We start from the raw sequence: 12,281 nt of genomic DNA on the forward strand, positions 1-12,281 counted from the left end.
GACTAATTGATTGAATAATTTTAATCGTAAGCACTTTAAAGAAGCTCTTAAACTTAGATTGAATGACATGTCTAAACAAGAGTGGTGAGCTAAGATTTTTGACAACAGCCGATGCACTAATGATAGATATTTTAAAGATGAGCTTAATATGGAAGATTACTTAATTAAATAGGATAAATGTATGTAAATTTCCTTGTACGAATCGCTATCTACCTGTAAATAGGGGTTGCTTTTATGGGAAGAAGAGGGGAGAGATGATGTGTCCAATGTGTCAACCTGGTCTCACAGCAAGTCGTGATTCAGTAGCACGAAATATACATTACTCTCTAGGTTTGTGATATTGTGACGAAAAGCACCTCATTTTCGTCACAGCAGCACAAATTCATTCTAATTCATTCCGTGATGGCTGCATGAAATTAAAAGTGAAGCGGGGGGTGGGGGTGGTTCTGGTTATGTTAGGGTGGGGGGAAAGAGTAAGATTAGGTTATGGTTAACCCTCTGGGGTCCAAGGGCATTTTTTTTGGACATTTCACTCGCCTGGCATAAATGTTTTATTATTGCTGTTAACAGCTCTCCCTGCATCCCACAATCAAGTTTTATGTCTCTTTTTTCAGGACAACCTGTGCTTTCAGAATATATATGTTTTTGTTGTGTTGTATAAGTGTAATAAAGGTTTACAATCAATAATAGGCAAGGAAAAATAAAGCGAAAAATAATTTCCCCACACACATTCATTCAAAACACACAGCAAACTATAATAAATAACTGTTTTAACACTTTATGAAGGTAATTTGAGGTCTTGTGCGAAAGTCTGTACAACAGAAAGGTTCAAACAATAAACACAAATGAACATTTTGAACAATATATACAAAACGGTCTATGCGTTTTGTTGTCCAATGATATGGTAAACAGTGCTTTAGGCAGAGAAAGCAACAGAGTTATCCAGTAACATTCACATGCAAACTAGTGGAGCAATCCTGATAGTTACACACTCTTTGTTTGAGCACATGAGATTGTCATCAGAGGCTCTCCGTGTGCTCCTGCTTTCACTAATCGCTGTGCGTAATGGTGCAGGGTGCACTGAGTATGTACTAATAGTATGTACTCATTGGAGCTATTCAAACGGGCCAACTGATAACATATCACTCCTGAAAACGATCTTTGGCTTTTCATGTGAGGTAAATCTTCCCTACGATTGGATTTTAGAAAACCATGTGACGGTGAACCAATTCTTATTGGACACTCACATTGCACACATCATCACACAGCTTCTATGAGGAGTACAAAGATGGCCAATGGCTGGTCTTTTTCCTGATTCTCTCCCTCAGCCCCAACCAGTCCCAGCAGAAGACTGCCCCTCCCTGAGCCTGGTTCTGCTGGAGGTTTCTCCCTGTTAAAAGGAAGTTTTTCCTTCCCACTGTCGCCACGTGCTTGCTCACAGGGGGTCGTTTTGACCGTTGGGGTTTTTCTGTAATTATTGTATGGCTTTTGCCTTGCAATATAAAGCACCTTGGGGCAACTGTTGTTGTGATTTGGTGCTATATAAATAAAACTGATTTGATTTGATTTTTGATTTGGCTCAAAAGTTCACGGAGTTAACTTTTCAGCAAAAAAAAAAAAAAAGGAAGCTTCTATCTCATATCATTCAAAAGTTATTTATAATTTAGTAAAGCTTGGTTTTAGCCGTTGTATACGACAGCGTCGACCACAGAGGGTTAAGGTTCAGGTCGGGGGTAGGAGTAGGGTTAGGAATAGTGAGTTTAAAAAAAAAAAGTCACAAAAATTTGACTCATTTCGTCACGGGAGCACGAAAAAAATTTGAGACTTGGCTGTTTAATGTGGGAGGAAAAAGTGTTTGGGCAATAAACGTATGGGAAACGTAAATATCTACACCATAAACTCATTATTCAATTGTAAGAGAATTTCTAAATAAAAAAAAACCTAGCAAAGTTCGTGAATGCTGTGATGTATCATTTCTGTAACTTATATAATGTCGTGCAACCAGAGTTACCTCAAACAAATACTTTTACTACGACAGATTGTGGCAGACCAGTTATTCGTCCAGTTAGGTTAAACCTATAATATTTATTTCTAGTGTTCTTCAGTGTATCATAGTAGGGCTTACTAGTAGTTGTCAGTTGTTTTGCTTTGTTTTATTTTATTTATTTTATTTAAGGGTGCAGAGTTGGAACTCTGCATCACGTGTTGTTGTGTGTGTACTGTTTGTGAGCTATGTATGTTCATTGTACAGTTATTGTTTTATATATTTACTGTATTCTCTACTCTCATACCCCATGTGGGGGTCATTAGAGTAATCAATAAACTTCTAAGCTCCTAACTTCATGTGTGAAGGGGCCCTAAACCCTGTTTTAACCACAGTGACATCTTGTTGCCCACTACCACAACTTGCGTTTATCATGGCCAAAATGTATGTGATATGCCTCATATGAGTCTCCCTGAGTAGCCACTCATTTGACACAAAGTCTTTCCAGTGGTACCCAAGGATCCTCTAAAGAAACAAAGTGCAAAAAGCATCCAGCTGTCCCTTTATGTCACCGGATTGTATCCAAATCTCACAACTTACAGTAAGACAAGAAACATCAGGATCCTATAAACTTGGACGTTTTTTCTTCTTCTGCAAAGGTATCACAATTACCAAACACATCTGTCCAGCAACCTCAGGACTCCTGAAGCTCTTCACAGGTGTTTCCCCATCTCAAAGAAAGAGGACACAGAGACATTTTCACCGCATACAGATTCACGTTTGATGGCTGATTCCATACCCAATACCCAACACCCAACATTCAACACCCAATTAATCAGATTTAGCTGAAATTTCATTATTCTTGATGTTAAGTGGAAGTAAATTAAAGAGAAAAGCTATATATATATATATATATATATATATATATATATATATATATATATATATATAAGCCTGCAGTCAGTGATTGACTTCTTTGGTGTTAAATCACATTATTCAGTCGGAAAACTTGGAAGGAAAGGCACTAAACTTAAAAAAATAAATAAAAAATAAAACAGTGTCCTGGAGCTTTCCCTTTATCATCGTCAGCCGTGAAATGTTTGTTTCTCAGATCAAACTGTTAGACCAAGTTTTTCAAATGTTGTGATCCTGTCAGTTGTTCCCTCTGCTGACTGATGGAGAAGGAAGCCAAAAAGAGAATGTTCCTTTTCCTCACCCTTCACCACACTCACCTTATGATGCCACAAAGGTCTGGTGAGGATAAAAATCTGATTTTGACTGCCCCCCTCTGTCACTCTGTGGTAGTAATAATAACAGTATTAATACCCTGGTGGGGGGTATGGTGCCCTTCTAGTTACTTTGTTGGCTGACAGCACAACAGCAGCTGCAGAGATCATGACATCACCACGTTTGCAGCATCACGTCCACCGTGCGGACTTCGTCTTCTTTCTCAATGATGTTGTCTTTTGGTGTTTTTCTGTCATTTGTGGAATGGAAGGTCTGATTGAAAAGCAAACCAAAACATGTTGGAACAGGAACAAGCTGAGAGCATGTGATCAAGGCTTGAAACACAACGTGCACAGTCGAACGCACACAGGCCGTCTACCTCAGATCAAAAAGGAACCTGTGGCCAGCCTATCCCTTTACTGCACCCTACATTCCCTCTCTTCACTCTTTATCTCTCCCTCGCTCTCCTCTACTCTGTTACAGGCCCCAGCCATCTGCTCCGTGCACCCTGACGTGTGCATGAGCGCCCATGAGAAGCCCAGTGGAAGTAATCGTCTGTTACCACTCAGGCTTCAACATGTTTTCTGTCCACTTTGCGTAGACCACTCCAGCTCCCCGGACACGAGGCGTGTGCATGAGCATGCGTGTGGCACGAAGACTTAGCGAGGAGAGAAAGAAGCAAGATCATCATTTTAAGGGAACTTCTCTTATATAATGAATGTGAACAGTTGTTGTGCTCCTCCTCTGAGGCCCCGTGCACACCTCTGAGATACTGCGTGTATTAATGGTTGCTGCACCACATTTTTCTCTTTCAACACCAATACTGATCTGCAAAATTGGAGCATTGCCTGAGCCCCACACCAACTTAAAATCAAGTTAAATGTTTGGAGTTATTTTTTTCTGCATGTGAAGATGCACACTGCTGCAGCGATAAACCTTGTCCAGTATAAGTGGAGCACTCTACTGATATACTGTGTGTGTGTGTGTGTGTGTGTGTGTGTGTGTGTGTGTGTGTGTGTGTGTGTGTGTGTGTGTGTGTGTGTGTGTGTGTATATATATATATATATATATATATATATATATATATATATATATATATATATATATATATATATATATATATATATATATATATATATATACAGTAGTGTTCAGAATAATAGTAGTGCTATGTGACTAAAAAGATTAATCCAGGTTTTGAGTATATTTCTTATTGTTACATGGGAAACAGGGTACCAGTAGATTCAATAGATTCTCACAAATCCAACAAGACCAAGCATTCATGATATGCACACTCTTAAGGCTATGAAATTGGGCTATTAGTAAAAAAAGTAGAAAAGGGGGTGTTCACAGTAATAGCATCTGTGGTTGATGCTAAAAACTCAAAACTATTATGTTCAAACTGCTTTTTTTTTTAGCAATCCTGTGAATCACTAAACTAGTACTTAGTTGTATAACCACAGTTTTTCATGATTTCTTCACATCTGCGAGGCATTAGTTTTGTTGGTTTTGAACCAAGATTTTGCTTGATTACTAGTGTGCTTGGGGTCATTGTCTTGTTGAAACACCCATTTCAAGGGCATGTACTCTTCAGCATAAAGCAACATGACCTCTTCAAGTATTTTGACATATCCAAACTGATCCATGATACCTGGTATGTGATATATAGGTCCAACACCATAGTAGGAGAAACATGCCCATATCATGATGCTTGCACCACCATGCTTCACTGTCTTCACTGTGAACTGTGGCTTGAATTCAGAGTCTGGGGGTCGTCTCACCAACTGTCTGCAGCCCTTGGACCCAAAAAGAACAGTTTTACTCTCATCAGTCCACAAAATATTCCTCCATTTCTCTTTAGGCCAGTTGATGTGTTCTTTGGCAAATTGTAACCTCTTCTGCACGTCTTTTATTTAACAGAGGGACTTTGCGGGGGATTCTTGCAAATAAATTAGCTTCACACAGGCGTCTTCTAACTGTCACAGCACTTACAGTTAACTGCAGACTGTCTTTGATCATCCTGGAGCTGATCAATGGGTGAGCCTTTGCCATTCTGGTTATTCTTCTATCCATTTTGATGGTTGTTTTCCGTTTTCTTCCACGCGTCTCTGTTTTTTGTTTTTTTGTTTTTGTCCATTTTAAAGCATTGGAGATCATTGTAGATGAACAGCCTATAATTTTTTGCACCTGCGTATATGTTTTCCCCTCTCCAATCATCTTTTTAATCAAAGTACGCTATTCTTCTGAACAATGTCTTGAACGTCCCATTTCCCTCAGGATTTCAAAGAGAAAAGCATGTTCAACAGGTGCTGGCTTCATCCTTAAATAGGGGACACCTGATTCACACCTGTTTGTTCCACAAAACTGACAAACTCACTGACTGAATGCCACACTACTATTATTGTGAACGCCCCCTTTCCTACTTTTTTTTTTTACTAATAGCCCAATTTCATAGCCTTAAGAGTGTGCATATCAGGAATGCTTGGTCTTGTTGGATTTGTGAGAATCTACTGAATCTACTGGTACCTTGTTTTCCATGTAACAGTAAGAAATATACTCAAAACCTGGATTAATCTTTTTAGTCACATAGCACTACTAGCTGGGGTACTCAGCGTTGCCCAGGTTAACCTGTTTAAGATATAATCTACAAGATATTCCAAAGTTTATATTTTGTCATAATTGTAGATATGTTATAAGTATATATGTAGTCCGAATAGGCAAAGGTTTGAACTAAAAACCCAAAATAGGTGGAATCCCCAAACCAAGAGAGAAAACTGAATTTTGCTGCATGGAAGAAACAACAATGAAGTTCTTTAGACTTTATATTGCAGATCAAGTATGCTCATAATCATTAATCAGAATTGATGTTATGACCTTTATAACCTTCATATGACCTTTGTTGATACATTGCAAATCTAGTCAAATCTACTGCAGAGATTTTGACAATATTTAATTTTGGAGGTGATCTGGATCTGGATTCTGGATCAAAATTTCACTTTATATAGACTTTGAAGGATTACGTCAAAACTACTTTACAGATTCACACAAAATTTGCACCACACATAGATGTTCAGCCATGGAAAACTCCACTGAAGTTTGGAGGTGATCCGGATCCAGATCCGGATTGTGGCTCAGGAATTCACCTTTTAGCCTTTTAAAGATTACATTGATATTATTTTACAGGTTATCACGAAATTTGCACCACAGACAGTTATTAGGCCACAGAAGACTCCACTCAATTTTGGAGGTGATCTGGATCCAGATTCTGAATCAAAATTTTACTTTATATAGGCTTTTAAAGGATTACATCAAAACTACTTCATGGATTCTCACCAAATTTGCACCACATATAGATAAGGCGTGGAAGACTCCACTGCATTGTGGAGGTGATCCAGATCCAGATCTGGAATCTGGCTCAGGATTTCATTATTTAGGCTTTTTAAGATTCTATCAAAACTGCTTCACAGATTCTCATGAAATTTGCACCACAGACGGTTATTAAGCCATGGAAGACTTCACTGAATTTTGGAGGTAATCTGGATCCAGATCCGGTGTCACAGACCAAACGGTCTGCCCCTAAAAATCAGTCCACCTTATACATCTGCACATGCATCATTTCAGACCACAGCAGCTTGTCTGAAACAGAGTCTCTTCACCCAAAGCAATCAAAGTAATTAATGGGACTATTAACCATCAGATGATGAAGGTAAAACCTCTTAAATCATTCTAAAGTCAGTTTTAAGCAGAAACAAGGCCATTTTAAACAGAAACGAGGTGAGATTCCATGACATTTTGAAATGTCCATGTGCAGTGAACTCATCAACTAGCAGCTCGTTCACTTCTGCCACCTTTTATGATGAAATGATCAATTTATGATGAATTTATGTGGACATTATTGTGGTACAAAAGCTTCAGATATCTGTCGCTGAGACAGATGATGACTGGTGTGCAGTTTCAGAAACAAGGTGTTAATCCATTAACCGCGTCATCAGGGGAGACCATTTTTAGGGGGACCGTTCGGTCGGCGACAACAGATTGTGGCTCAGGATTTCACCTTTGATGCTTTTAAGGCCATGGAAGACTCCACTGAATTTTGGCGGTGATCTCGATCCAGATTCTGAATCAAGAGTTCACTTTATATAGGCTTTAAAGGATTACATCAAAAATATTTCACAGATTCTCACCAAATTTGAACCACATAGGGCATGGAAGACTCCACTGAATGTTGGAGGTGATCTGGATCCGGATTGGTGGACGTCAGAAATCTCCACTTGCTCTTGTTCAGATGTATTTCCAGGAAAAAAAAAAAGCAAAGCAAAACAAAAGAAAAAACAAAAATATAAACCAACACCTGCCTTATCTGTGTTAATTAAGGTGCATGCTGGTGTAGCAGGGCATTGTAATGCTCCTGTACAGGGCTGTCTGTCAGGTTTGAAGAAGATAACTAAGAAATTGCTACACTGATTTTAACCGAACTTGGTGGCAATACTGCCGGGGCAGAAATCTCAAAATGATTAACTTTTGGAGATTATCTTACAAAATGTCAACATCAACAGAAATGTGGTACCAAAATCAACCCAAACTCACAACAGTTCGTGGCGGCATTATGAAAAGTAGATTAATCTATGGGTTCATGGCGGGCACACAAAAATGGGGCGCTTTTCATGACAGGGGGACGAGTTCATTTCATGACAGGGGCACAAAATGTGGGGTGACGGGAGAGTCTGGAGGGGTTAGGGTTCGGGGAGGGTAGACACTAACCCTATGGTTAGAGTTAGGAGAAGGGGAAGATTATAAATAGCAAAATAAAAAAAAAAAAAACATTCCACCAAAATCAGGTGCTTTTGTGGCGGGGGCACGAAAGAAATGTGAGAATGGGCTGCCCAAAATATATATTTACTGCTGTAATTCTGCAACCAGTTGGGCTTGAGACATGACCTAAAGTTTATATTGATTCTCTTTAAGGTTACCATGCTCCCTGTTTGTGAATGAGTCCAGTTTAGGAGTGATGTGATTATTTTTTTTTTTTTTTCTGACCCTCACCCAAAGAACACTGAGGGATCCAGTGACCCCCCCCCCCCCCCCCCAAAAAAAAAAAAAAATGTGACCCTTAACTGGAACACAGAAGATTAGAAAATGGATGGTGCGACAGACTGGCGACCTGTCCAGGAAGTACCCCACCTCACATCCAATGAATTCTGGGATAGGCTCCACCCCCCCACCCCACTGTGACCCTTAATTGGAGTAAGCGGTTGAAGATGATTGAGTGTGAGAAAATGGATGGATGGATGAATTATTTATTATACTGCCCCATACTCCTGTCCATATGGTGGCAGTAATGAACTCTTCTTTGCCAACTTCCAACAATCTCCAGAATTCCACATGTGGTCTACGTGAGCATTCATACATCATCCAACCCTTCCCTCTAGCTCAACCCTCTCTCTAAAAGGACTGGAACAAAACATATTTTTTTGACTGTTAGTACAGTAGATGCTGACGCTGACCAAGTCATGGATTTGTAAATCTGAATACTAGGTCCTGATCATCATTGTGAACTGACAGATCTGGAGATTATTATAACAGCAGAAAAAGCAAGAAACCTTCATCAAATACCAATAATTTAAATACCAATAATTTGCAGTTATTGTTGAAGATGATGTATCATATCAAGTAAAGCGATATTGTCTCTGATGCCGATATTCACATCAGTATCGGTGTATTTGTGCTTCAGGATACACAAGGCCCTTTTTGGACCAACACTCCTTCTAATGTTTCAAAGTTTAGTCTAATTATTACTCAGCTGCAAGCAGTGCTGATGAATATGCAACACTGTGATCATTTGCTCGGATGTTTTGATGAGGTGACATTTTCATCTGTTATTTATTTATTTTTTTTCAAAGTGACTCAAGCGATTGTTCTGATTTTCACCAAACTCAGAGTTTAGTCAAAACTGCTTCAGAAATCATTATGCTGTGGCTGATGTGCAAAGTGGGCAGAGCCAGGATTTGCAAAATGTAATTATTCATTTTTCTAATCATGACAGATGGTTTGTTATTACAGCCAATTTTCATCAGACTTGCTGAAAAGGTTGAGCTTATGCTAAAATAGATTCTGATCAATTTTGGGCCACACCCAAACAACAAAGTGAAGAAACATGTTTTCTCCTTTCTTTCTTTTTTAACTTTGCAAGATTAATGCTCATCGTCATTTTTCTAACATCATGACATGTTTCATGTTTACATTAACAGGCAGAAACAATTTTTTTTAATGATACAATATGAAAGCATTATTTTATTATTAACTTGCTGGAAATCTGTTTTGACTGGTCTGAGTCATATCCTATTAGAGGGGTGGAGCCAAGAGAAAATTGTTCCATACTTCCCTCCTTATTTGGGATAAGGTTCCAGCAATAGCAAGATCTGGGTTTTAGCAAACCAGAATGGAAAAGACAAGTTAAACTGCTTTCTTTTGATTTAGTTCAGTTTATTTCATGAAGAAAACTGAGGAAAGCCACCAAAACACCCATGGCATCTTTGAAGGCGTTACAAGCTTCATAGTTATGATTAAGGCAGCTGTGCGGACATCTCATTTTATCTAATGTTGCTTCTCCAGTCTTGGGTTAAGAGTCGAGGACATGAACATGTGTGAAATCTAGGAGGGAGGTGTCCATGTGCCTTCTGTCAAAGTACAGTCAAGATTTCTTTACAACAAAGTATTTCTGTTTTCAACTTTGCTAAACTAGACTAAAAACCTGAGACTAGAAAAGCAACAGGCAAAAGTTGCTGTGTGCACAGGTTTTCCAATCAGAACTAGTGAAGATTTGACTCCCGTCACCATTGTCCTAAGTGTCTTGTTGGCTTCCCTCACTAGTTTGTGTTGACCAAATGCTTGCTCTATTGTGCAACAAGTTAAGTCTGAGCATCCACCACCGCTGTTACACCTCCTCGTACCCACGATGCCATGGAATTTGCCTTGAGTTCCCCGGTTGACATCCAGACCCCAGTATTGTGTCACACTCTTTAAAATTGTTAATGGCTGATTTATTATGCTCTGATTAAAGCTGAAAACATCTGTAAAACATTTTTTTTTTACTTTTCAATTCACTGATTATAGTATAACTCACACCTGGACCGCCCACATGCATTACAAAAGTGCATTAAATATTCATTAAACTGTCTGCATGTATCATACTGAAAATTCAAAATCAATAATCAATAATGCTGAAAATGTGCAGTGTGGGCTCATTTGCATTATCTGCTTTCAGGCTCTAATATGATATTCACAATTGATATCACAAACTGTTCAAACATATATGGTCCTGACTGTTGAGAAAGAAAGAGAGAGAGAGAGAGAGAGAGAGAGAGAGAGAGAGAGAGAGATGCGCATTAACAACGTGACTGAATGCTTGATGGGGGGGGGGGGGAGTATAGAAGATGTAAACTTATTTGGGTCTCCCCTTTAACTCCAATAAGTAGACAATGCAAGTGCGACCCCTGCTGGCACCCTGCGTTACTGTATTATGCGCTCCTGGCCAAAAAGACGCTCCTTCTTGTAGTGGGATATTTTTAGCGCAAGAAAAAAAAAAAAAAAAAATCAACTTCCGAAAATGACCGCGCAGGAGTCACTGCTTCACATGGACTTCATGAACCAAATGAACTGTGAGGACCCGCATCCCCACCCAGCCAAAAAAAAAAAACTGCGCCGTGAGTGGGATGGAGAGGAGCAGAAGTTGTGCCAAACACCTGCTCGTCCAAACGTCATAATGTGCCCATGCGCCGTCAGTATGCCAAAAATGGTTTTGAATGAAAGATAATTTTTTTTAAATACTTTCTTCAGACTAATCTAATCATTTCTGCTAGTTAAACTGCAGTTGGTTCGACATTTGCATGAATAAAGTAAAGACTGAGCTGCGCGCTCAGTTTGCGTGCCACCAATTTTGGTGGCACGCATAAACGCGTGCGTGCGCGCGCGCGCACACACACACAACTAAGCACAAATGCCCAACTGTGAGGTACTGCGTACAGATGCGCTAAAGTATCCTGCGCTCTCCTCGCGCACACTGCGCTCTGCGTGCACTGCGCCACGCCGACTAATTTCTTGCAACATTTTGTCGCATCAGAATATATTTAATGTTCGCCTTGAATCATTTTGATTCCAATTCTTTCAGGAACAGCTCTCCTCTTTGGTGTTGGTGGTGCCGCACTTTGGATAAAGGCATGCCTGGGGGAGGAAAAAAAAAAAACCTCATGGGCGCGAGAGGAAGGCGCACGATCGCCGCATACCAAAATGCACAGACACATTAAGAAGCACATGTAAAGTACTTACAGCATTTCTCCTTTTGTGAGCTCCAAAAACCTGCAGAGAGATGACATTGCAACAGCCCTCCTTCCTTCTCCTCCGTGCAGCCTCTGATGGAGATCACGCTCGCGAAGGGCGCACCACAGAGTCAAAAATCACACAATCTTTTCACATATAAATTATTCCCAGCGTGTCCCCAAAAAAGAAAACAAAAATAATAATAATTACGGGAAATCTCCGTTTATGTCACTTGACACGCGCGCACCTGCGAGTAAAATCAGTGTTGTTGTAATCCAGCCTTCATTGTGCGCGCGTACTGCTGAGTCTCCACTGCAATCTCTGCGCGCCCCGCGCATAGTGCGGGCTCAACCTGCCCGCGCTAAAGCTCCCGGATATCCCGTTATTTCCGTCCCGGGAAAGGAGAGGAGGAGAGGGGAGAGGCAGGCGAGTAGCCGCCGGGGGCACACACGGAGACGCACATACAAGGAGACGATCCGACAGCCTTCAAACCGAGCATGGGACCCGAAAACGTCTCTACCTCTCTCTCTCTCTCTCTCTCTCTCTCTCTCTCTCGCTCTCTCTCGTTCTGTGCACGTGTGCTTTCTGATATTGTCTATGTGCTTGCGCACTTCTGCAGAGGCAGCAGCTGGATGGATGGACGGACTGTCGGCCTCTCTCTGCGCTAAAGCTCCCTCAAGTCAGCCAACAGAGAGGGGGAGTTCAGATAAATCACTCTTCATTTTGGACTCTCTCCCCACACACTGACGCATCC

General features: G+C 40.4%; 1 protein-coding gene across 1 annotated transcript in view; it reads right to left on the bottom strand.

The window, feature by feature from the left end:
- grin2aa (glutamate receptor, ionotropic, N-methyl D-aspartate 2A, a) overlaps positions 1–11,741 on the bottom strand; it is a 648,709-nt gene extending 636,968 nt beyond the window's left edge. Inside the window, exon 1 of the mRNA XM_034191285.1 lies at positions 11,537–11,741. The gene's annotated coding sequence lies outside the window, so the exon portion shown is untranslated. The remainder of the gene's footprint in view (positions 1–11,536) is intronic.
- Positions 11,742–12,281: the final 540 nt, after the last annotated feature.

The sequence above is a fragment of the Thalassophryne amazonica genome, chromosome 16 (genome assembly GCF_902500255.1).
Source record: "Thalassophryne amazonica chromosome 16, fThaAma1.1, whole genome shotgun sequence".
NCBI classification, from domain to species: Eukaryota; Metazoa; Chordata; class Actinopteri; order Batrachoidiformes; family Batrachoididae; genus Thalassophryne; species Thalassophryne amazonica.